Here is a 27,290-nt window from a genome sequence, read left to right as displayed (position 1 = left end):
CCTCCTCTTGGGGGAAGAACTTCTTGTCCCACCAAACTGTCTCCTGCACAGCACAGGTCCCACACAATCTCCTCCCACACCACCATCAGCCCACCCCTCCGCTGCACTTCGTGAAAGCACTGGGGCCGAGCACGATGAAGATCCCAACTCAGTGCTCCTTCTCCGTTTGGGGGCAGATCCTCTCTGCAGATGGGCAAGGTCCCACTTGTTCCTGGGGAACTTCATGCCTGGCCAACTGCATGCTGCCCCAGGAACGACAGCAGCAGGGAAGCAGAAGACTTGGGCAGGCCAGCTGCTCCTCCAGCCACACGTGGAGGTACTTTGGGATCTACCCTCTGCAGATACCCATCATCTCACAACACGGTGGGTAACAGCCCTACTCTTGCTAAGAGGGAAGACAGAGCCACAGGAGAGGAGACACAAGTGGGGAACTGAGTGTACGTGGCCTTATGATGGTGAAGTGCTCAGGGCTTCCCCTTGCTGCGTGCAACCAGCTGGAGAGGCCACTGCGAGCTCAGAGAAGACAGCAGGAAACAGAGGGAAGGAGCTGGGAAAGCACAGAGTTACTTTAAGGGACAAATGACTTTTCCTGACATTCTATTAAAAAAAACATCTCAGCAAAAACCACCAACTGCCAATATTCCCAAGCAACATACTGACCAGAAAATTCGCTCCCCTACGACAGTCTATCAGATGTCTGAGTTCAACAGACCTATGCACATATATCCACCCCTTTGATGCAAGGAGGGGATAAGATTAGGTGGGTTGGGACAGAGGAGATCACACAAAACACCTGTGGGACCAGAGACAACCCAAGTCCACAAGGCAGCAGTGAGATGTGTGCAATGCACAAGACACCAGACGGTCCTCACCGTGCCTGCCCATCGCTGTGCGTGACAAGCCCTCCGCAGCACAGGAACCTTTCGTTCCACACCAGCAATGCTTGGAGATGCTGAAATATCTAATTCCAATCCAACACCACCTCTGTACGTTCTAGGTACGAGAATGGGTGTTTCTTCTGAATGGTGGTCTCAGGCTCGCTGAGGATTCTCAGACACCTTGTAACTAAAACCCTTCCCCTCCAGTAGCTTCTGGCAGGGCCACTTCAAAGACAGGTTCCTCAAGCGGTGGGGTGTCTGCCACAGGTGATGGAGCACGGCACCACAACATTCTTTGGCCTGTCCAGCTGGGAATCACTGCACGAGTTTACCCTGAGCTTCAAACACAGCCGGGTCTAGTAAAACCCAACTATTTCCCCCGCTCCTCTCTGACCTTTCCATACCAGCTGTGCTGGGAATGGAGCAAAAGGACTTCAGAGGACTTCTCGACCTTATCAAGTATCTAGAAAACACTTCGGCTGATCAAACCGAGTTACCCATGGCAGCTTACAGAGCAGTAATGCTCCAGCTGGCCCGTGTACCAGGAGCGTATGATACGCCAGCTACACAAACTTTGAGAGAATTAGCGAGCACACACTATACACGTGCGACTTACACTGTGCACATGCTGGATTTGCACTATTCTTCGCGCAGTTTTCTGAAACTTATTACAGGGTTAATAAACTCTGAAAAAAATAGAGAATGTTTGCAGAGATTCAAAATGTATAATTTTTAAAATAACTTCAATATTAAAATTCAAATTATCTAAAAAGATATTGCCTCATGCACTTGTGTCTCATTGTGGAGAAATTTTAAAAAGCCAAAGTCTACATTTTTAAACGATAATCTTCCAGTTATTCAACTTTCAAAAGAAGCACAAGCCAGACTCTCCTTTTAACTACATAAATACAAATCCAGATAATTTTTTCCATATTTTGTCTAATTAATACTTTTTTTTTCCTCTCCAAAACATGTATTTATCTGCTGTGAAATCGAAGGCAGAAATGAATTGTTTTAAAGACAGCAGAGAGTAAATAACAAGTTTGGAACCTTGCAGCTTTACCCTGGCAATTTGTCTCACATAATTGACTCAGCAGACATGCTTACGATTTCTTACAACTTTTACAAGACCTCCTGTGGGCTTATTTTAACGTTCTCCAAAACTGAGCTCAGGGCTTTGAACACTCTAAGCAAGTAGCACCAAAAGGAACCATCTCTCCCTCCTTAAACCAGAAGGAAGCAAACAATAAAAGCACACTTTTTTTTTTTTTTTTCTGGACATCAGATCTTAAAGAGGAGTAAAGATGAACAAGAATTCGTACTTTTTCCAAAATATTTTTTCTGTTCTTTGCCAATAATAAGATATTTAACAGTGTTTGATTTGCATTCAGTAAAGCTTTAAAAGCAAAATTTTCCCAATAAAAATTATCTTTCCCAATTATTGGAATAAAATTTAAATGGAGAAGGATGACAGCAATAAAGCAAACACAAAGTGTAAAAACTGCATTACATTTTTTCAATTAAAAAGGGCTTTTGAAACGCCCCTCCCCCCAAAAAAGGAAATGGTCTCATTGCCTATATTATTGATTTATGCTGTTGTTGGCTTTTAAATGTAGCACTTTCTATTTCTAAAATCCTCACAGACAATTAGTAACATCCCAACTGCACACCGCTGTTCCATTGGTGGAAGTGCCCCCGCAGCAGGAAATGCTGTGCCCTTCCACAGACGTTTCCTTCCACCAGTGGGATCCACTAACCCTCCACATGTCAGAGGATTAAATTAAACACTTATACTACAACTAATATGGATAAACATAGGGGCTATCAGAAATAACAAAAAGGGTATGACAGGAGAATAAAGTAGACCTATGACTTGAAATACACCAATCTGTCTTTTTTTCTTTTTCCAAAAAAAGGGGGATAACAATTCTACTTATAAAGAGAGATCATCATATTTCAACAAAAATCTATTTTGAAAAGCCATATTATAAACTGTGGATATTAATGGTTTGCAATGGAAATGACGTCACAGTCTTAGTTACAAATGTCCAAATGTTTGTGCTAACCTACTAAAAAAATAAACAGTGAGCTCAGAGTCAGAAATGACCCTTTTGAGCAATTAAGCAGTATTACACAAAACACATGGAAAAGTACATGGCCAGCAGAGGTGGGACAGCCCCAAATTAAAATTCACGGATTGCACTGGGAGAAACACTTAGCAATTAAACATCTTGGAGGTGGCATCTGAAGTTCCTGCCATTAGCAGCAGTGAAAAATGCTTTCCTATGTTGCAATGAGAAATATGGGCAGGCAATCGGGGACAAAAAGCTTTCTTTTCCTCTCTCTTTTTTTTTTTTTAATGCCTTGGCTTTAGTACAAGGTACCAAATAAAAAGGGTGGCCTCCTGTAATGCCCACTGATATCACTGGTCTTGTGACACTGCCACTGTAAAATACGGTTGCTACCGCTGCAGGACAATAATGTAAGCATGCCAGAAGATGCACTTCTGGTGTGGTAGAAGGCAACAGGCAATGACCTAAGAGATGACCAAATAAAATATGAAATGTGCAATAAGAATCTATTTCTGGTGTCATTTTCCCACACCCCTAGATTTTATAACACAGGAGCGTGCAACCATCTTCGCAACACAGGTTTTCTAAAGGCACGTTTCAAGCCTGTAAATCTACAAGTGGCTGCTGCCCTTGTGCTGGGAAGCGGGCAGGGCTGTGAGATGCTGACGGACAGCAGGGATGTGCATGGAAGCCCATCGGCCTATTTGCACCAGCAAGCGGCAATCACCTTTGCACCCGCCGGCCCAGCAGCATAACCTGCACAAGGACATTTCAGCACAGTTCTTAATTCAGAGTTATTTGCCTGCTTCAGAAAGAAACCTTGAAACAGGATCTTTCTATAACATTTGGGTTTGGGTCTGAGCTGAGTTCAGGCTATCTGACCCGCGGCCCATGCCTGCGTTCTGGAGTGATGAACACTGATGCCGTTCCTACACCTATGCCATTCTCAATTCCTTCCTCACCCAAGCTATGATAAAATGCAGCATGTCTTGACATATTATCCAGCTTGGGCTCAAAGAACCAGGCTGGAAACGGCATGGTCTGCATTGCATTGTGTATTATGAGCCATTTCCTTGGTCTATCTGTAGTCAGACCAAGTTAAAAGAGATGAACACTGTGGAACACTGTCCATAGCAAAGCTACAGCCAGTATGAGAGAGGAGAGGCTGTTCATGGACCACTGAATGTACAAGAACAGGCTCCAACTTCCCCAACACAGCTGTTACAACACCCTTTCCCAAGCAGTTCAGGATAATGAGTCCAACCAGCTTCAACAGCACTACCCATCACTGAAACAAACATTAAGAAGTCCCTCACAGATGCATCAGCGCCTAGCACAGGATGCCACGTCTCCCTCTTGGGATGCACATAGCTTAAATTTACTCATACAGAGAAGGGCGGTGGGAGGAATTCAAACAGCTGCCCACGGGCAGGGATGCTGCAGCCCTGGGCTCCACGATGGCACTTGCCGATATGGTCACTTTCGTCTGAAACGCATGAGGTGAGGAAGGTTGCGCCTCCACTGATGCCAGCGTAGTTTAACAAACCTCACAGCACTTTTCAGCAACTGGCCAACATCAGCGCACCCTTTACGGCTGCTTAACCTTCAAATGTTGGGCTATTTTCAGTATATGCAACTGTGTTTGATCTGTGGGTACAGATTAGGCGAGTGGTTGCCAAATCTAGAGATGTGCATGAAGCGCTCAGCCTCGTGCTTCATGTTCTTCACAGATTCTAAACAGATGATGGTCGTTTGAATACACGTTAAGTAATACAAATCAGCACTTGCGTTTTATGGAAGATCATATTGAGCATCCACCTAAAGTAATGGAAGAAACACTGCAAAATTATGCAAAATAGTGGCCAAAATTTGCTCACTTTAGCGGTCTTCACGAAGACCAGAAGGATTTGGTCCAAAAGAATCAGGTAAGAGCATCAAGACCTGCTACTGACTATCATAAAGCCAAGAAACGTATTTTCCTACCAACCCACTTGAAGATTCATAATATATTAAGGAACATTAAGAAGAAGAAGAAAAAGAAAAAAAGCTAAATGGGCCAAAAGCAAACAAAAGAAACATGTTCTCTTGAGATTGCTAATGCTGGCAGACAATAGCACAAAAAAGAACTCCTCTGACAGATCTTTGAAATCTTCAATACAGCATGCTAGTGGCCCATGTTAATGAGATTTGCTCAGATAATTTTTTTACATTTTTCCAAAATGTCTTAATCTATTTTCTACATCTTCTTGACCCAATTGCTTCAGAAAAGTCACAGATTCACCCATCTCTGGACTAAACTTTTCACTCAAGTAGATAAGGTCTTCAACAGCTTGTGTTTCCAAAGGCCCACACACAACCTTTTCAGGGTTTACTCCAAAAGACGCAGGTAATATTGTAACTTCTATTACTAGAAATTACAGAAACACTTTGCACTGTAACCTTCCGAGTTAACTCAAAGGTCTTAACAAATAGGGTATTACAACTTCTTCCAGTGATCTGAAAGTAAATAAATCCAGTCTTAGATGTGGCCTGACGGACGCCAGTGGCTCCAGCTACATGACTGCCACCCCACAGCCAACGAGCAGGAGGTGTCACTGGGGATCTCCCAGGTCCCTGTTTCCTGCCGGGGTGATACAACACTCATGCAAACTGCTTGCAGTACAGGTCTAACCAACTTGGGTCTGTTGCAGAGAAAACACTGGAGAAAATGTCCAAGAACCAGGTTGTCTGCTCCATGACAACCTTTCTTACGAATGCACCCAAGTCACAAGACCCACATTCAGAAGCAGCCATACACTCCACCTCCTAGGAATGATGGCTATTTCTGCTCTCTAATACACTTTAAGACCATTAGGTCAAAAGCAAGAAAAGTCAAGGTGCCCAACTCAGTAAGGAAAATATTATCCTACTAACTTCCCACTGCCTGATGTGCAAGCATCGCTGCCAGGAGTAAGGATGTCACCAGCACATCTTCTGGAAAGTCACTAGCAAGGAAGAGTGCTGGGGAGAAAATGCACACGCTGTTGAGCCCTTGATAAACAGAAGCTTCCCTGAAGAAGTTTGTTTCAGGGTTTTCTCTTCGCCAGGAGCTCCTCCTGCTCTGGCCAGCAAAGATGTGGCACAGCGACACGCCAGCCTGGTTTGAGAGCTGTGCCTCTTCCTCATGAAACAAAGTGGTGGGACTCTTCAGATTGTTTTATTTTTGTCCCAGAACTACATTCTGGTTTTGTTTTTCCACAAACTGCACAATCCGTTTCTTGTAATAAGCTTATGAAAAAAAGTCCTTCTGGCCTTTCTCCTGGCCTGAAGGGGGGGGCGGGGAAAAACTGTATATATATATATATATGTGTGTGTGTGTGTGTGTGTATATATATACACACACATATAGAAGCAAAAGCTCAAACCCACAGATTTATCTGTTGATCATCTCATTCCGTTCTGAGTTACAGCAGGCAGCTTCTGTTTTATTATCAATATTTAATCAGTATTTAACTCTGACAAGCATTAAGATTTGAAATTTTAAACTAAGTGCAACTTTGCTAAATCCTTTCTGTTGATTTTTTTCCCCTGTTAAAGGTTTTTTAAAGGATTCTATCTTTGCTATCTTAAAAGTCTGCATGTGTCTTTTGTTATCAATTATGTACAACTTTAGTAGCATGTTTTGTACTTTTCAATTTTTCAGCATGCAAGCTATCCCTGATTTACAATGCTCACTGAATGGTGTTTGATTATTGAAAATGCTTTTACCTACATTCAAACAAATGACCACTCCTGGAAAACTAACACTATTGTCCATAATTCTGTAAAAATACATTTCCCCTCCCTTCTCCCCAAATCAAACATTTCAATTCAAGTTCTTACTTTGAGGAAAAACTGGCATATAATTAGGCATTATGCCTAACAGTGCTAAATAAAGGAGAATGTAAACATCTTAATTCTGAAGGTTTAACCATCAAAGCCCCTTGCTGTATCTATTTGTTATTTGTGCCTCCGTTCAAAGCTCTTTGGAGCTCACGCGGAAAAAAAAAAAAAAAAAAAAAAGCAAGCAAACAAAACTCACGGTATACAAATCTATTTTCGCAGCCCTGCGCTGTGTCCCACTCGGCGTGCCCAGGCCAGGCTCGCACGCTGTGCTGGGACACCCGGGGCCCCGCGGCCGCTCCGCCAGGAGCACAGAGTCCTGCTCTGTAACCGCACCGAGCGGCTTAACCGCTAACTCGGAAGATGGGATTTCACCTGAAATTAAGCTATCAAGCAATTGAGCTCAAACTCAATCAACCAAACCCTTAACCTTCCCTGTTTCAGTGGCACTACTCTAATTAGGACTCTATCACTATTTCCATTACTATCTCCTGTTCTCATGGTTTATTATCTCGGCAGTTTCAATTCTCACCCAGTTGAAATTTGACATCCAGTTTCTCGGACCACATATCATTCATTATGGCTTTATTTTATGGAATATGTTGCAAGATTATGGACCAACCCCACAGCAAAGTAGGTGTTTGTTGAAAATGGCAGTGGGAGCAGGACAGAGCCAAACATTTTCAGAGAAACAAGTCCTAACGTTAGAGGACAACACATAGAACAACTTATTTTTCATCAAGTTGTGCGTTTGGTTGTGCAGTTTGAAAACACATGCTTGAACACGCATCCCGCATGTATACACCGTAGCTGATCCATGGTGTTTTCTCCAGTCCTCAGCGTCTTCCCACTGAGCCTGGATCATCTTCTGGGAGACGGAGTTTGACTGAACCCTACTTACCAGCTCTGCCCAGCGGTGTGGGGTGAGACTCAATAACCTGCAATACTCAGGAGGTCAGACTGAAAGATCTAATGGTCTTTTCCAGTGATATATTCTACAAATCACCCAAATTGCGTACTGCCGAAGGATGCACACTACAGGGTATATGTCTGGCATGTGTGGTGTCATGATGGTAGCAATACAAAATATGTCTGCTTTTAGAGACATGGCCTACAAACTTCAGGCTAGCCTAAAGGTAGTGTTTTCCATTTATTACAACTAAAATTTTTATCTTCCTGGGTTGCATAGCATCGTGGCAACACGTGACCCATAGCTCCACCAGAATCCCATAAATTCTGAGCCCCTCTGATGCACCTGGGACTTAAAATTTTTCCCTTCTCCACAAAAACTCAAAGTGGGAACACCACTGCAGGGCAAGGAACCACCATCATCTTAAACTGCAGGAGCTGCTGCTTCCTCAATAGCTGAAATGCATCTAATACCTCATGGGCTCCACCATGAAAAAAGAGAGTAATACTCAAATCTTGAAGAGAGGCATATATCATACAGCTGACACACACCATTGGCATGGCCACGGATTGCGATATTCACATGAACTTCATGAATTTCATCCTCACCAAACAGATATTTTTGGCAACAAAGAACTGAAAAAAACCCCCACATACCCCCACATCGTCCTCAGATTTATTTTAATTTAAAACAGAAGAGAACAGGGACATTTTTTCCCCTTGAAGTACATTTTAATAAAATTTAAAATAAAAATAGCTCTAATTCACTTTGATGCTTTTAGTCATTCTGTAAAATTCTAAGTTTAAAATGAAATCACCATTTTATATTCAAACAAGGTCAAGAGAACAGCACTAACAAGCACTGACATCACAGCGAACAGCAGCCACTGCTCAACGCTTACATCAGTGTTGCTTGTTGCTATGGTGCTTAACCGACTATTAATTTCTGAAAGAAGGTGATTATAAAGCAGCCATATGAACCTCAGTCAGATGACACCCTTCAGTACCAAACACTGATCTGCGTTACTCTCCTCTTCTGCAAGTTAATTTTGTGAATCACCACTTTTGTGATGTTAATATTCCCTTCTAACTTGAAACTTTGGACCAGAAGAGAGGCAAGGAGTTAATTTAAAAGCAAGGGACTTTCACATTGCTTTAAATAAAAATCATTTTGCAGAGAGTGACATTTCTTTCCTTTTCACTACGCTCCTAAAGCCTAGAAAGCATGTGTTTTAATTTTTGCAGTGATAATAAGCAATCAAATTAACAGCTAAATTCTGCATTCCTGCTCTGCTCAACGTGCTGCTGTAAATCCAGGAGCGTCTCAGCCTGGGAAGAAGTGGAGCTGAAGGTGACTTACCATTCCCCAGGGATTTGCCCCATTAAGGGGACCTTGCTGGTCCCAGCCCAGCGCCCACGGATGCTGGGCCATGGAGTTGGCCATGTGGCCACCAAGACCAGGCAGAGCAGCGTCTGCCCATTCACACACATGCTCTGTCTGGTTACCAAACAGCCTTCTCAGAACATGGCTGAAAGCCAAAAAGTGCATCTTTGTGGCCTTGCTCCTAAAATGCAACTGGTCACCTAAATCATTGGCTTCCCAGGCAAAACAGGGGTTCAAGGCACAACAATAGCTCCAAAAGCTTAGCTCCAAGCCCAGCACAGCAATCTTTACCCATCTTGCCAGAAGAGCCTTTACTGGTGTAACTAAGGGACGTTCCAGGGGTTTGCAGGGTCAGATCCTTCCTTCAGACATGCTTCAGAAACTGTGTGCAAAATATTATTTACCTTCCTCAGTTGCTCCTGTAAAGCAATCTTCAGTCACAGCCACCCAAAAAGGTCACTCTTCTTACCCTGCGGAGAAAGAAGGTAACACACGTGACTGCTGGGTCAGTGTCAGCAACAACACCCAAAGCATTTTCATTGGCACCGCATTTGCAAGTACAAACATAAATAAAGCAAGAAATGAATCTAATCGTGTTTAATGGTAAATGACTTTCAGAGAGAGTTAATAAAAACAATCAAGTCACAGGACTGCTGCTTATCAGTACCAGCCAGTGAGAGGCTCTTCAGTTCAGCACGAACAACTTGGTCTTTGGGAGGGGAAAAAAAAAAAAAGGAAGAAGAAGAAAAAACCCCATGGAGATGAGACATCTTTGTTCTCTAGCACAAACTTTCTTAATCTTGATGCCTATCAATCTATTTTCAGTTTGAATAACAGATGAGTTCAGTCCTTTGTTTCAGAAATCTGACTATTGTCTGAATGGGTTCTCCTTACTTATGGCATTTTAAGACCATTTGTAACCACTGCTATTTTAGCTTCTGGATCCTTTCTTTTTTTCATCCTTTTCCATAGAGACACAGTCCTAGATGGGATTTTAAAACTAGCAGCATCTTCCATGCCTAATTCGAAAAGTTGTTTACTGTCTTGGGATATCATGTCGTTAAGCATTACCAAGAGCACACCAAGTATGTTGAGGTGGCAAGAGCAGTGGGTATTAAAAAGAGAAATAATTAAAGTGTATCTTTATAAAAAGTAGGAGGGAGAAAACAGCACGTGTAGGGATTTTTTTACCCTGTATATTACTGCATCTTGTGTACTCTCTCTTATGCAAAAGAGTATGTAATCTTTTAAGAAACATGACAATCTGCCACTTTCTGTTCATGTAATTGGGATCAACATATGGTACAAGAGAAAAGAAAAACATTTGTTTATTAATTTAGATCAAGTTACTAACTCAAACCACTAACAGCACTCAGAATTAATTCTACATCAATTGACCAAATACCTTAATAGAGTAAAATTATAATGCAATTTTACTGAAATGTTTATCTGCTGCACAGGTGCAGAATAATATGTAATAAAGACAGAAAGAAATATGCAATAATTTGGTGACACAGATGACATCACACGAAACGGAAAGTCAATGATATGTGGATGTGTAAGACAGAGCTCCGTGAAACTCCGTTTCGTAAAATTCACACAGTGATGAGGAGTTTTGGGGGTGTTTGTGAAACTCATCAAATGGTAAGTTATGCTATTTACATCAGTAGGTGAAGCTTCTTACTGAAGTACTAAAATACCAAGCTCTGGGAAAAATCAGAATCTTCATTAAGTTCTTTCAAAAGAAAATGTACTCATTTGCCATTTATTTTGGAAGGAGAAACGTTTTCACAATGAGAATGAGGCATTAATTCTTTACCACTGAAACCCAATTATTTTCAGTCAGGGAAAAAAAAAAGGTTACCTTGAGATGAAATGAATATTGGTTTTATCTGTTGCTCACTGGCATTTTATTTTATTTCACCGTGTTTTTAGTGAGAAGCTTTCCACAGTTCTTGCAATGAGGTACCGGAAGATCAGGGGCCAAATTTTGTACGTATTTGCTGTATAGGAAGCTCGATGCGCTTTGCTGGGGTACACGTATAAGACATTGCTGACTCTGCACTGTAAAGGACATAACACTACTCCATCATAGTAGGTCAGGTCTCACCTTCCGGAGAGTACATAAAACAATATATCTTCTATGTAAAATACACGACCTTTGACATACGATGTGCTCTTAGATTAGCAACAATAAAGGCTTTTATCCTGCTTTGCTGCGCGGGTTATCTTGGATTTGACACTTTAAACCTCTTTTCATATTTATCTGTTTTATAAATTTTCTGGGTATTTGGCAGTCAGATCCTTATTTTGGCAGTGTTTTGCAAGCAGACTTCATTTCTACCCTGAGTCTTCATGATAGCAAATGAGCCATCTTAAAATGTACTTTTTAAGGAAACTGCTGAAAACTACGTGTTTGCATAAAACGTGCATGCAATATCTCTTTCAGCAGTGCTGTAAAAGGCAGGTAACGTGTTCTAAACACATTTTTCATATGTGAACTGAACACACTCCAAGGAAACCCAGCACACTGGCCCACCGGTAGCTGGTGGGAGACCAGCGTGTTCTACCGAGGGCAACACACGCGGAAGGCTGAGGAGATTTCAGCTCTTCTCACAAATTACTCCCTGATTGAAATCTGGACTGCTTTTTCATTTCCAGTTATCCAAGCCTTGCTACATGCTACCTGGCTTTCAAAAATTTGGATAATGTACCATTGAAGTTAAAATGAGCAGCAGAGACAGCTGTTCCCACCTGTGAAAATGTCTCATTAATAGTCGAAAAGTTTAGTATCTCAAAATGTAGAAACACAAATACAGACTCTCCTCCTGAAAATGTTTATATGGGTGAGAGAATTGATGTAGGCAACACACATTCCTTCCATCATGCTGTCTTTAAGATAAACACAAAGTACCATCAACACTGTAAGTGTGTGTGTGGAGCAAACAAAGAAAAAATCTCATCCTACCAAAGCAAGACACTTCACTACACTCATATTTTCCCCCAAGGAGATGATTAAAATAGAAAACCAAACCACAAACAACACTCCACTTTGCGAGCAGCAGTGGTCCTGCTGTCTCAAAGGTGGACGGAGGGTCTCTACGCACCCTCGACGCCGTCCCCTCAGCTCAACTGGCATCCACGTGGGGAATGCTCCGTGCAAAACTACGTGCCCTGCTCAGATTTAACCAGATATTCCTGAAAACATCGTGTTTACTCACCAAGTGCCTCAGTTTACCTATCAGCAAGATGAGTAAACACTTTTCTAACACATTTTGAAATCCCTGAATACAAAGATATTTGTCAAAATAGCTCTTTTCAGCAGGATTTTGAAAAGACAACTGGCAATAACCCTAAAAAGATCATGACCCGAGCCAGTGCCATAATGTTTTCAGCTGACTTTAACAGAAAGCTCCCCTGTTGCTCTGCATCAGGTTCTGCCTATTTACCTGGTACCAAGGGACCAGGCAAAAAGATCAGACACTTTGCCTCGATACCTGCTGTTGGGTTGGACCTTGTAACCCCTTTGATCCCACAGCACTCGTTCAGTTTAGTGGTCTCGTCCTTCAGGGCAGGGAGGTCATTTCGGGGAGGCTGCGGGATGGAGCCCTAACTCCAAGTGATGACTGCAAAGCCAAATTTAACCAATAATATAAAGAATATGCAGAAATAGAGAGATGAATGATGCAGAATAGAGAGAATGAAAGCCTACTTAAAACAGTAACATTTTTACTAATATCTAAATGAGAAGTGCCTTGGTATAGCCAAAAATAGATTAAGACCTTGATCCCACACAAACTGGCTGTGAGTAATTTTACACAGGAAAGTAGAACACCAGTTGAGCTGTTCCCCTGCTTTAAATTACACAGGTACATTTTTTTACCAGTGTCCCATCCTAGATAAGCCTACAATTCATTATTGGAAACCTAAAGTAGCAAGGGAATCTCCCCTTCACTACCTAGAAAGCACACTTATTATTTCAAAAAAAAAAAAAAAAAAAGAGAGAAAACATGCACACTATAAAGCAATAAAAAATTGTTTCTGAGATTTTACTTCAATTCATTCTTCCTATGTAGGACCAACTGACATACATTTAATGTGTCTGATTAAAATACTTATAAGGCTTTCTGAGAGCTTTAAAATATCAAAACTTGATCATCAAAATAAGCACCTCTGTGCAGTAATTTCTTCTCAATAAAGTGAACCATAACTATCTAATCCAGCTGTTTCTTTCCCTTCAAAACTCCTTGAGTCATATTCAAGTGCATATAGGCTGAAATATGAAATATGTCCTACTATTCTCATAATTACTATTTTCTTGTCCTGTGCAGGAATAGATGCAGTCCACGATTTTGCCAACTGTACATTTGCAAGAGGAAAGAAAAAGAAGTTTTTAACGTGGTATTTCGCTAATCCTGAAAATACAGGATGTACAGTGATTGTGAAGAGCAACATCTGGTACCAGACATGCTTGTGGGCCCAATCCGGCACATGGGGTGCTTTTCTTACCCAGTGCACTCAGTTGCGTTACCTGCACTAACACACACAAATCAGATGTAGAATTCCTTATGCGATGGTCAGTTATCATCTCTTCACTTTTGTTGTCACTTTTTTTTTTTTTTTAAAAAGAAGAGGTATCCAGCAACCTGAAAAAATATATTACTAAATAGTTTAAATAATCTGAGAGAGAAATCGTTTTTTTCTGGCCATTGTCAAGGTGGCTACTTTTTATTGTGCAGCATATATTAAATCTCAGGAGGCTGGGTACGGGAGATTTTCTATACCAGGAGTCATTATCACCTCCTCAGAAAGTGCAATGCAGGTGAATAGTAAAACTGCGAGAGACTAAATGCACTTCTTCCCCCTCGCTTTGAAGAGGGGAAAATGGATTTGGTACAGGCCAAAACACAGGGATATTAATGCTCACTACCTTGCTGCTTCTCGGTGGAAGGAGAGAGCAAATCATACCGTATTTTCATTTTCAGTCATTAGCAGGCTGTTCAGAATCTCTGGCTGGTGATTATTATTTATTCTAAACAGAAATAAAATAAAAATAAATAACAGCACGAGGACGGAGCTAAGCACAGCACATTTTCTCTTTTAAAATAATATTACCTTTCAAGTCCACCGTAACCTTGGAAAAGAATCACTTGATGTAAGCCAATGCTACGAAACTAATCACAACCCATTCCTCCCCCTCCTTTTAACAGCTCTTATAGGAAATATGGGTACAGCTAATAGACAAGTTAAGAACAGCTCGCTCCCAATACTGAATTTGAACTGCGAGTCTAAGTCTCGCATCTTTTAATGATGGATTGGTTATTTGCCTCGCACGAATTACTTTGCATAACAGAGCTGGCCCTCGTTGAATTCATCAGACGTAAAGACCATAACACGTTCCCAGAAAGTCTCAAACCTGTCAAACGCCCCATCACACGAGGAGAGGCCATCGCTGGCGCTGGGAGCCAAAGATCAAACGCTGCCGCCTGGGTTATACTCGCCAGATCTTTCCCGTTTCTTAAAATAACTCCCCGTGCCTCAATGCCAGCTTTAACCATTTTATGTCTGCGTTGTAACTCCCCCCTCGCAACTTGACCTCACCCAACGAAAGCAACGAGAGGAGCATCCCCTCCCCGAGCACCCGCAGTCGGTGCGGGGCTGGCGGCGCCGCTCGCTGCCACAATCACCAGACCCGTTACTTTCCCAGGACAAGCCCAGGTCCGCCTGGCAAAGCGAGGCCCTCGGGAAGGGCCGTCGGCTCTCCCCAAACGGGAATCTGCACCCTCTCCCCCGCCATGGCCCGTGTGGTGGGTGCCCGGCCCTCCCGCTGCCCCCCACAGCCTCCCCGCTCCTACCTGACAAACAAGTGACACTCTTGGTCATGGTCATGTGAAAATATTTTCCAGGTATCCTTTAACAGCCTTTAAATATTGAAGCCTAAAAACAATATTTGCTGTTTTACCTTTGAAGCTTTAACAAAAGCTTTGTTTTAGCATTTACCTCGCTGTGCAATAAGAGTTAATAATCAAATCCGTCCCAACCCCCACAAATGTTAAACAAAAAGATAAAAGAAATGCAAATAGCTATTGTCATGGAAAGTTAAAGTACCTGTCTGTATTTTTAAGTGAAAACTATTATCTCTATCAATCAAAATTTAAGAATACAATAGCACTAATCACACAAGGTGCTTTGACTGAGGTACTTTTCCTCATAAAAAGTTTTTTTTTTTTTTTAACTGGTGCATAAAAGTAATACACTTACAATTAGGTATGGTATTTGTAATTTTGTTATTAAAAACCCTCAGCAGTCTTATTGTTAATAAATGCCTCTGAGTCTGTAGGCTGATTTGTACCCAAGAAGACCAAAGTCCCTACATATTTTAATAAGGTTGATGAAATTTTATTCAGATTCTCACACTTTCCAACATGTGGTGGAACAGCACACTCTTCTGTTTGAGAGGAGTTACTCAAACGAAGGAAATAGTTAATTGGTAACCAAAACTACTACTTCTGGCCTCGCTGCACATTTTCCACATTTCTCCAAACGCTGTCTGTACTGCAACCGTCTGCTTTGAAGATATGCCCTTTGTCATCTTTTCTTTAATTTTTGATACCAGTTCCCTCTCATTGGACTCCAACGTCCTCCCAATACAGCATACATTACATAGACAGTATATACGTTGTGCAGGCACACCGCACAGATTTTCTCAAAAGTCATTTTTAAAACTAATTTGTCCAGACTGAATCAGAAACCGAGCTGCGCAGTTAATAAGTGCAAGAGCGAGCAACAGTAATTACGCCTATACGAAGGGAAAGAGCCCGAGATTAAAATACCTATAAGTAAATAGTTAAGCCAGGATGCCATTATGCAAACTCTGCTCTCAGGGAGGGATGTCTCCCACACTGAGGAGCAATAGGACTGTCATTTTTTTCCCCTGCAATATCAGGTTTCCTACTCCACAGTTCTGGTACTCTGCATCATGGCTAACATCTCTAGTGTGCTATTAATATCAATGAAGAGACGATTCAATTTCCACATAAGAAAAACCTCCCTATTACAGCGCAGACATTCTAGTGAGGACCCTTGCGAAGGAAACAATAAAGACCAGAGGGTTGGTTCCCCCCCTTCTTTTTTTTTTTTTTTTTTTACTGCTGCTTTTGTAGTTCTGCCTTGCACACTGTTTGAAAGCTTTTAGCTAACAATGGAAGCATTATCTTCAGGATAGTTACAAAACAGGATTTGTTAGTACAAAGAATAACAACACCGAACTCATTCCCGCCCCCCCACCTCCCGCCCGCAAATACCTGCCTATTGCAATACGGCATTTAGTACTTTATTCAGAAGTATATTCCAGAAACACCTGTATTCTTGATCTAATTCCCCGCAACAAGCTCCCCAAGCAGACCAGCTGTGCTTACGGAGGTTTGGACAATTAAAAAACAAACAAACAAACAAACATTTTTTGCATGTATAAAATGGAACAGAAACAAAAGTATCTTATTCTACCGGAGTGCAAACTTACCCATTAATGAGGAAGAAAAAGGCTTAGAGCTGTACAGTAATTCCCAACCAACTGCAGAAAGTTGAGAGTTTGAAAACACTAAAGCACTTTTGCCTATCCAGCCTTTCTGTGCTTCAACACTGGCTGCAGTGTAAGGAAGGACTGAAGGTATGTGGTCTAAACACAACAAAAGCCACTGCCTTACTCTAGATTAAATATGCAGGAAGAGGCCCCTTTGCATAAACACAAACACTCAGCAAATGAGTAACTGGCTCAAATCAGACGCCTGCTGTGCATTCTACCTGTCCTGATCTCTGACAAGCTACACAGCTTGTTTAAGGGGATAGGAGCTACAAAATCAAATCAAATCATAGCACTAAACGCTTTGCTCGTGTAACAGTAAATAACAACAGCACCAACAACTCAACGCCAAACGTTAATTTCTAAGCTAAGCATTGCTCTGGCAAAGAGCTGAAGCGTGTGCTGTGCCCGCTTTGGCTCAGCCACACATCTCGCCAGAGCAGAAGAAACACAACCAAACACCACCTGTAAAATTCATTTTCATTAACCGTACTCAAATCCAATAAATTCCAGGCCTGGTCTTTTCTTAACAAGGATTTAAAATTAACGCAGAGACTTTTGGTTGAGTTAACAGATTAAATCTGAATTTGCTCATACTGTCCCTGTCTTGTTTACTGTATAAAAGCCACAACACACACAGACCTATTTTAGCTGTTATGAATTACTGCATAATGCACACCTATTTACTAGTTAATCTGGGGAAAAAGAAGAAAATTCTGAAGTTTTCCTTAAAAACATTATTTTCAAAATATTACCCTCATAAAACGACCCCTCCAAACTATATTTACTTCAAAAAACAACTAAATTAGAGACTGTGATAACTACCAAGCACCTCTAAGCATTTATTATAATAATCAACTATACATAATTATATACTGTGATTTACTCTTGCTTCTAGAGAAATAAATTATTTTTCGGTCTCATTTATCCTTCCATACCAGAAATAGAATGAAACAGCACAATTTTAAAGCAATTGGAATTCACCAGTGTCCCTTCCTAACTTAAGGAGTCAAATCACATTGACCTCTTATTGTGAGTCCTAGCTACATGTTGGTTTTGGTAATTTAATTATTTTTTAATAACTTGCAGTATTAAATGATTGCCATTGAAACACAAATAAGATTATACTCCTCTGCCTTAACTCTCCTGTGCTTGAGACTACAGCATAACGTGGATGACACAACTACATCTGGTACAGAAATTTCATTCTGAAAAAGCATCTACATGCAGGCAGATACAGGAAGATTCAGGCTTTAAAAGCTGCAACACATATTTACTGGACTCTCAAGCATGTGCCACAGATTATTTCACAGGATACTGGATATAATTCACAGTTTGAATGTGGATCAAGCACATCCAGTTCCACTGAGCACTCGTATAGTATGGAGGGAGTTTTTACTTTTCCTTGGATAAACTCACCACGTTAAAGCACAGTAAAATTGCTAACATGAGCTAGACCAGCTTAACAGGATAAAAATCCTCCACGGAAGAATCCTGCAAAAAATTTTAGAGCCCCTGTAACATTCACTATTTTTGCACTGAAATGACCTTCCAAAGAAGGTGTCAGATAATACGGTTCACACAGACGATAGTGATCTAACCTTGATGCAAATAAACCATAGAACAAAATTTAATCAGTATATCACTGTGTAAAAGCCTTTGTCCATCCCGATGGAGCTTCTAATGACTGTTTTGGCAGTTCTGGCTGGTAGTTATGCCTCCCTGCTCATATATATCTCATACTGGTTGAGCAAGCTAATGGAACTGCTGTTAGTGGAATCCAATATTAATACCCCTGCATCGTGCAAAACTGGATGCAACTGAATATATTATACAATTACAGGTAGTATCTAGTTCCATAGGTATTAGATACTGGGCTTTAAATTAATATTCTAATAGAGAAAGTGAAATAAATACTACATTTCAGGTAAGATATCCATGAACTCGGGATCTGCCAGTCTCCCTGCTGCAGGCCCGCTCACTACTCACACAGAACAGACGCAGGACCCTGACAAAAATCGGCAGGCAAGCTTTAGATGCTGAGTGACACATACTGATGCACGGAGTCAAAGATGTCATCTTCCTGCGAGCTCCGCTAGTTATGAGCTTTAGGGAAAAATGAAACAGAAAAACCCAAAATAAAATTAAAAAAAAAAAAAAAAAAAAAAAAAAAAAAAAAAAAAAGGAGGGGGGTGAGAGTGGAGCGAGACCTCCAGAAAATAAACAGGGTGTACAGTTTCAAAGGCTACAGACACAGACATTTCATTGTTCAAGCCAATTATCAGTGGAAAATAATAACAACAGATGGATTCAGAGTCACTGACTTTTCATATGCACTTCATCTCTGCACAACAGATGATGAAATGCGAGAGCTATCTCGGAAAGGCAAAACATCTTTCAGTAAAAGAACTCTCTACTCCAGATGGGGACCTTCTAAGGCAACTGATTATCTTCTTATAATGTTGTAAGATAGACTTACTAAAACATTTCAAGAACTGATCAGATAGGATGAGCACAATGGCATCATTATGAGGAGTAAGTTGCTTCGGCCTCAGACTTGTGACTTAACTAGTCAGGGATTTCAATGCGGTCAGAGCTGCCTGTTCCCCATTTTCACATCAAGTACTGGTTCCAAAAAAAAAAAAAAACCAAAAAAAACCCACCACCACCAAAAAAACGCCCTAAGCTGCTGCTCACAGCCCGGCAAAACATGGGGGTCGGCTTTGCCCAGAGAGGAGATGCAGACGTGGGGCCACCAAGTCAGCGCCTGCATTAGTCAGTCCCCAAAAAACGTCCTGCTACCATGAGCAAGGTGAGTCCACTCACCTTCTGCAACCACGCTGTTCACATGGGGACAAAGGCAGAGGACAAATCATTTAGAAGAACTTCCCTTTCCACTATAACTGGCAGATGGAGAGGGACCTTGTCATCCAGGGACCTACAGCGATGTAAACTGGGAGTAACCTCAGCTGGGTAAATGGAGTTACACCCGCAAAAACTGGTGTGGGGCACAAATAAGACATAAATTCTTTCTTACAAAGCCTTTAAAAAAAACCTCATCTTTTTATGGGAAATGAAAATTTGCTTTCAAAGGGAAATAACAAATACGTGTAAATTTTGGTGGTTCTGGTGATAAGCAGTTCCAACAAACGTCACAAACACCCAGTGAAGGAACCACCTACCTAGCACAACCTTCTCCCACTCAACCTGAATACCACAAAGTATGCGTTTTTGAACACATGAATCAGGTGCACCACAATCTCAAAACTTAAAAAAAAAAAAAAAAAAAAAGAGGTGGAAAAAATTAGCTCATTAATCTTTAAGACAGTATTTCTTTAATGGAAGAATACTACATAAGTAGAGCGTTAAAATGAACTGGTTGCCATCTCCACAGTTTCTTCAAAACACTGCAAGGAAAATTTTAAAAACTACACACTCTGTAAATCAATATCACATACCAAGGGGTAGCAGTACACAACACACGCACTGAACTTGTACCTACTGCTAATTTATTTCACAAGTTACAAAATATTTCTTAAGTAGAGGGCTGCTGGCTTCACAAACGCGAAGGGAAGAGATGAGTTTGCGGGCACAATGCATAGCGTTTCCCCTCTTTGTGAAGTACTTTGTCAAAAGTAAAATCACAGGGGAACATACGAGCAAAGAGTAAATTTTGCCCAGGGCAAAATTCTGCAACTGCTTTAAGAAGCAAACAAGAACACAAAAGATGTGTAATACAACCATCTGGCTCTACTCATGCTATATCAATAATCCCCAAAATTTATCCCCACCCCCTTAATCAACCCACACTGATGCCACAAAACCAAATGGCATCACTTATGCTTCCTGCCCATCACATTTTGAAATGATATTTAATATGCATACAGTACATATTTGCATGTTAATCAATTTCTTTAAGAAAAAAATATTTTTGCTTCTTGAGCTAATAGTTCTGCTTTTTCTACTTATTCACACCGGGATCTCTAAAACCACCAAGAAAGTCCTTGTGGTAAAGATACTCTCATATCGACACGGTGTCTCAGGTATCAGGATAACGTACCGGTCAAAATTTCAATCTCTTCTTCTCTCTAGTTTTGTGTCACAGTGTGAAAATAGCAGAGGATGAATAATAATGTGCCAGCAAAATTAGCTGTTCAAGAAATGCGGGTAAGCGATCCGTTTGGAACTTGAGGTTGGATGCCTTTCTAAGCGTCGCCCTATTTGTGAAGGAATTACAGAGGGAAGCGGGGTACCCTACCTATCTTTTCCATCTAGGATTTTGAATATTTGCACCAATTATTTCAGGCTGCCCCATATCCAGGCGCCAACCTGCTCGTGAAGGAGGAGGAAAACGGGCAGCTCCTGGCCATGGTTGGAAGACGAGCCTCCGATGTGCGTTGGCTGCCCGGCCACTCTCCCTTCCCACCCCAAACCCATGGTGAAGACCACCCTGGGATGGCCAGACAGACAGGTAAAGTGATCGAAAGGGCGGCCCCACCAGTGTTTGGGGTTGGCTTCGTTCTTGAGGGAAAATCACCCGCGTAACCATCGTGATTCATACCGCGAACGCGCGACATGAAACCGGTACCAAAAACAACACTTCAAAGACGGTCTCTCTCCGGCGACTGACGGCCGTGGCCCCGGGCGCTGACTCAGAGCTCTTATTCTTAATCGACTTCTCTGCAACAACATACCCCGGCCCAGGCCCTGCCTCTCCCCACGGCCGTGTCTGGCTGGCTGGCACCCTCCCCGTGCCCGGGGGGACGCACACCACGGCGTCTTGGCCTCCCGTAGCACGACCGCATGGTTGTTACACAGGGAAGGAGAAATACAAGCCCTGAGCGCTCATGGCATAGGTAGAAATGTTTTGCAACTATTTTCTTTGGAAATAAGCGTACATATAGCGGTATGTCTGCTTCTACATCCAGGCTACCAACCTAAGATCACAAACACTTTGTTAATTTTTTATTTTTATTTTTATTTTAAATCCATTTCTGGATTGCTTCTGCTGTTTCTACGGCTTGACTTGTACAGCCTCTTTGTAAGAATTGAAAACAGCCTCCCACAAACACAGGAACGGGCGAATGGTTTAGAGCGCTAATCCACACCTGGGCTACGTAAAAAGGGGCTCATATTTTCCAAACAGAAACACAACTCCTTTTATATATGAACCAGATTTGGATCCAAATGCTAAGCTCTTCACCACATCCTATGCGGGGCTGTGCAGTGCTCAAGGGGAGCAGCGCCGGGCGGCGGCTGCGCCCGCGGTTCTGTGGGAGCCGCGGCTCCATCGCGACGGCGAGTGGTGGATGAGGAGTCGCGACCTTGGCCGTGGACGTGAACGGCAGACCCGTCCTCGGTTACACCACGCGTAGTGCAGGGTAATCCCCATCCCGCACACGCCTCTTACAGAAGAATCTGGCCCCGTCTCGTTACTCTTGTTAGAAAAATGAAGGCTGTGACAGAAAATAGCTAAGAACTACATCTTGCCGATGCCAAAATACAATAATAACATGTTCAAAGATTTAATTTAGAAGACTACAAAGTCTAGCTCATACATCATAACACCTTGAAATAACACTTTAAGGTCAAATCCTGTGCATTTTTGGAAACCACCAAAACATAATGAAGTTTTACTTAAATACGGCATTTACATTTATAACGCATTTCAGATTCCTCAAGTAAGCTAGACCACATGCTAGGAAAACGTACTTCCCACAACATACAAATTAAGTCATATACAGCTTTCCCTCCGCAGGCTGAACAGCCACCGGCACAAATGGAAGTCCTGTGCACGGATCAAAGGCAGCAATGTGGACCTCAGAATATGATTTTTAATTTTTTTTTTTAATTGGCAAAACATCAGATCCCACTAGTAGTTTATTTTTGTTGCCTTCCTTGCCCCCTTTCTACCTCTCCCACTTCTTTCACAACGGAACATTTTTAACCCACTAGAAATCTTTGCGGCAAAGATGATGTCATACTGACACAAGATCAGGTGTGAGGTATGGTATGAATAAATACTTATCCTCAACCACATTTAATTTTCAATGGTTGGTCATCGAGAGACAAAGAAGTTCTTATGCAGACATAATATTAACTGAGGATTTAATTTTAAATGGTCTGCATTTAAAAGAGCAGAAACAACTTGCATAGTGCACGCCTAGAAAAAAAGAAGAAAAAAAACCCCAAAAACATGACACCACGCAAAACCCTCCAAAACAATGCAACCCCTTGCACCTTACCTTCTTGTTTCTGAGAAAGCAATGCACACCTCTAAAACTTACTGCTCTTCACAGTAATAAATATATGGTGCTTGATTACTTCATCTAAGTCACTGATACCATGCAGGATAATTGTACTTTATTCACTGGTAATAAAAACTCTCTCTACGAAAATAAATATGTATTTTACAGTAATCGAGCAGGACCTAATTTTGTGCTTTTTCACAAATAGCCATTTACTTTGGCACTGAATGGTAATGTGTAGTAGAGAAAGCAGTATATGCTTTAACCCAAGAAAAATTAGACTTGAAAATTAATACACAGTGAAAGACAAATTTAAAGCAGCCTTCTTGTGTTCTGACATAAGAATATAAAAATGACACGAGCAACTAAGGATTAGTTTACATACTTTTCAATCACAGCTGCCGCTCAGTAACCACAATACCTTTAAAATGACATTCTACCGAAACAGATAGAGTTTGGCTGCAACAGCGGCTAGATACAGTTAACGTGAAAATAAAAGGGCATTTTTTATTTGCACACATCATACAGCACTAAGCCCCAGCACAATTACAATAGAAAGATTTTTAGCATGATTAATTTAGAAATAATCTAGTGATAAATAGAGTGCATTGCGAGTGCTTCTGCGGAGCAAATTTTTATCACCAGCCTTAGATGTCAAAACACAGTTTCAGGGACAGAGAAAGAACAAGTCACATCTTCTTGGTTAATATTTAATTGGGTGCTAAAGATTCCTCCTAAGGACCTCTGAACCACAACTGACGGCCCCATAAGATGTCCCTATCTGTGAAACAGATACCAACCCTTTCTGTATAAACTAAAATAACATTAAATTTAATCAAACCATTGAATTAATAAATCACTTTGGTGGACATTGCAGCCCAAGCCCTGTTTAATTACATAATTTTAAAAATATTTGCACACTGCGACTACTAAGATTGGCTCTGAGGTTTCATAATACACACTTAACACTTGAGTTGGAGAACAAATTTATTTAATAAATGCAGAGCTAAGTGCAATAATGCCACTCCACTCAAACTGCAAAATCACTTAGCATGTCCTGCGAGAAAAAGCAAATAAACTTTTTCCCTGTTAAAATGCATGTCAGCGCTCCCGCTGGCTCTGGCAGAAGCCACCTCCCTTCTGCTGCTTTTGTGCAGTCGGTGGGTGCCCGAGCCTGGGACATGGGTTGGAGCGATGGGGTTCTCCTCCTGTGGTGCAGAGCATCTCTCCCTCTCCTTGCCCTCTGCCTCCATCCCTCCCTCTCCTCGCCCTCTGCCTCCATCCCTCCCTCCGAGCTTTTCCCCCTTTCCCCGCGCCATGATGCTGCTCTTCCCTCTTTCCCCTTGTTCTCTGCTGCTTTCTGGGTCTCCCCAGCCTCTGCTGACGTGCTCCAAGCTCTTCCCATTCCCACCTTGAGCTCGTGCTCTGAGTTTCCCCCACCTGCTCTCTTTCTCACTGCCATTTGAGATAGCCACAGTGAAAAATGCTAGTTGGGAACAAAACAAAACTAAACAAAACCACCACACCACAGGATGGAGGGAAGGGGCTGGGGAGGAGAGCAAGGGAAAGAAAACAGTTTAGTAAGGCCAAGCAGAACTACACAATTTCCAACAACAGCAAGAGACGCTCCCGAGCACCAGCATGAAAAATAAAAGCCACAGTCCAAGTTTATTACTCGAAGTGGGATTCAGGTTCTGGGATGGGTGTAACGCCTGTATCTCCAGGACAGAAGAAAACCGTGTTACTGCCACATATAACTAGGTGTGACAACATGGGAGAGGCTGAAATACATATGGACCAAGCTGTGGCCTTAAATGAAAGGGGAAAAAAGCAAAGCTAAGGGTCTGTCACAGCTCAGAGGAACAGCTGTGTGCACGCATACAAACTTCGCATTCATTCATATAGAGCGCAGCTTTCAGGTCCTGTGGTTCCAGCATGAGCTTTGGATGGAAGTTGAACCTCAAAAATAAATAAGTCTATATTTGGCCTGCCCTGGATTCGAGACGTTCTCAACAGTACTTTGCATAGAAACAATCTGAATTAATACAGGTTAAGGTTTTGAGATTATAATATTCTTTACCAAGCCAATGGATGCACCTCTAAAATTCACTGCCCTGACAAACGGTAGAGCTCTTGAAAGTCTGCTTGTATTAGTTTTATGGATCTATTCTACTGCTTAAATCAGGTCTCATTAAAATTACCATCCACACAAGTTCTCCCACTGGGAAATCTGCATGCCAGAGCTACTCCAGTTCCGCAGGCGGTGCTCGGAGGGGGCTGCATATTGCAAAATAGCTGCGGACGCGGCGGGGGGAGGACAGGGAGAAGAACAAGAGGACTTCAGGACAGCAAACAAGTTACTGCTTATCTTTCTCTGATTTTAATCAGTGCAACTTTTGCTCAGGTGGAGCAAATGGCATCTGTGAAAAGAAATGGCACTGCCAGAAATGAACCCGGGGGGTGGCGTAAAAAAAAAAAAAAAAAAGCATCTCTCTCACAAAGCCAAATCTGGTCTCAAACATCCATTTTAGTGTTGGAAGGGCAGGTTAAATATGCAAACACTGCACCTGACAACTTACACTAAAGCATATGATCTGCACACTGCCCCTCCAGTTTAATTTTTAATAGTAACAGTACTTAAATCTCAGCATTAATGTATTAATGTTCAAATGAATACAATTAAAGCATCTCTATTTTCTTCAGTGCTAACGACCTGGAAGATCTCTCCACCCTTTATATTTGCAGGGATTATTATAAATATATTCTGTAGCCGTTGTTTTGGCAAAGAAGCAAAAATCTTTGCCTTTTAAATATAAAGTAACAGGAATAATGAATAATATATCTTCTGATTTTTGTTCTGCCATGATATATATATAATGATATATAAAATGTTCATTTATTATTATCACACATCTTAGGAAGCAGACATGCAAAATTACTTTTTTTTTTGGTCTTATAAGGGTCATTTATCATATGGAACGTCCTCCAAATAGGTAGTCCTAAAATCTCAATTTACAAAGACATTTTTTAAAGCTGAATTCTTCAAACAGGACTACTCTCCTGATGGCTAAAATAAAAACTTTATGATATTGAAATAGCTGGATTTAAGGAGGGAGAAATGCTCTGCATTTTCTTTTAAAAGAAAGTTCCTGCCCCCCAAAATTAATGTCTGCCTATTACTTGTGCCTAAATCTTGCAGCATTTATTAGTAACAAAAGCACTGTGTGACCCTTTTTAGGCCAAGTTCAGAAAAGAAAAGCATTTACTAAAAGGGCATTGATTTTTATCATAGCATCTGTGATCTTTGGGTGGGGAAAGGAAATACCATAAAAAAAAAATCTGTATAAACAAACTATCAGTCAGAATTTAACACTTATGCAGAATAATGCAAAGCTTTATTTCTTTTTTATGTTAGCAGGCACTTTTATTTTTGCATTCCATTTTTCAATATGTAAGATGACAAAACGCAAAAACAAAAACACAAAAATGTGCTTGTTAGGGCTGGCCTAGTTTTTTGAAAGACGCACAAAAATAAAACCCACTCATAAGATCGTATTTTAATATGTAATAGAAGAATCTGGCAAACATTAGCCAGAGTAAGTCTAGCCAGCGAACACAGACTAACATAGTAGTCTGCTGCTGCGAAGCGAAATGGAAATTCGATCTCGTTCTTCCAACAGACAAGAGCAGCATCTCCCACCTGAAGAGCACGGATGGAACGCCATGGTGCAGGTGCCCGAGCAAACCGCCCGCTCCTGCTCAGCTCCGCGGTGCTCAGCACCGCCTCATCACCCCGTTTGCTATCCATTTGCAAACGAAGCCCCCTCAGTTGTCCCATCTCTGATCTCTCCTTTGAGAAAAGACAAGGATGGTAGAAATAGGAGTAAATGCGTGCCTTTTCCCCAGCGCTACGTCCACGCTCACGCCAGCGTTGGCCACTATGATCTCGGTGAGCAAGATCCAGCAAAAGCCAAGCAGCAGCAAGATGCTCTTTTCACAAATTTTTCTTTGTGCCCAAAGTCTTCTCCGAGTTGTGCAGCTCTGAAGTGGCACCCAGAGAAATAGTCAGATATAAAACTACCTCCACAGGGAAAAGAAAGGGAAAAAAAGGTGAACAAAAAAGAAAATGGGAACAGGAGAGCTGGAGTCAGCACAGCTAAAGACTCCGATAAGGAGGGAAGTAGAGGAGGAGGATAACTACAAAGCGCTTAATTATACACCCCAAAATGTTAGAAAACCAATCTCACGCTAACCATTTGCATATTTTGGGATTACCTACAGATGAGGAAGGTTCAGCTTAATCAGCTGTGTGAATGGATCCCCAACGTGCTGGAGCTGAACTCAATGGACAATCCC

General features: G+C 41.6%; 1 protein-coding gene across 7 annotated transcripts in view; it reads right to left on the bottom strand.

The window, feature by feature from the left end:
* Positions 1–27,290, bottom strand: part of FOXP1 (forkhead box P1) — a 384,901-nt gene that overhangs the window by 213,137 nt on the left and 144,474 nt on the right. For all 7 annotated transcript variants that reach the window (XM_065642236.1, XM_065642235.1, XM_065642240.1 and 4 more), the window contains one exon: positions 9,509–9,574. The gene's annotated coding sequence lies outside the window, so the exon portion shown is untranslated. The remainder of the gene's footprint in view (positions 1–9,508; positions 9,575–27,290) is intronic.

This window comes from Caloenas nicobarica, chromosome 11, assembly GCF_036013445.1.
Source record: "Caloenas nicobarica isolate bCalNic1 chromosome 11, bCalNic1.hap1, whole genome shotgun sequence".
NCBI classification, from domain to species: domain Eukaryota; kingdom Metazoa; phylum Chordata; class Aves; order Columbiformes; family Columbidae; genus Caloenas; species Caloenas nicobarica.
Note: the sequence above shows the minus strand (reverse complement) of the source record. Positions and strands in the feature narration are given on the sequence as shown.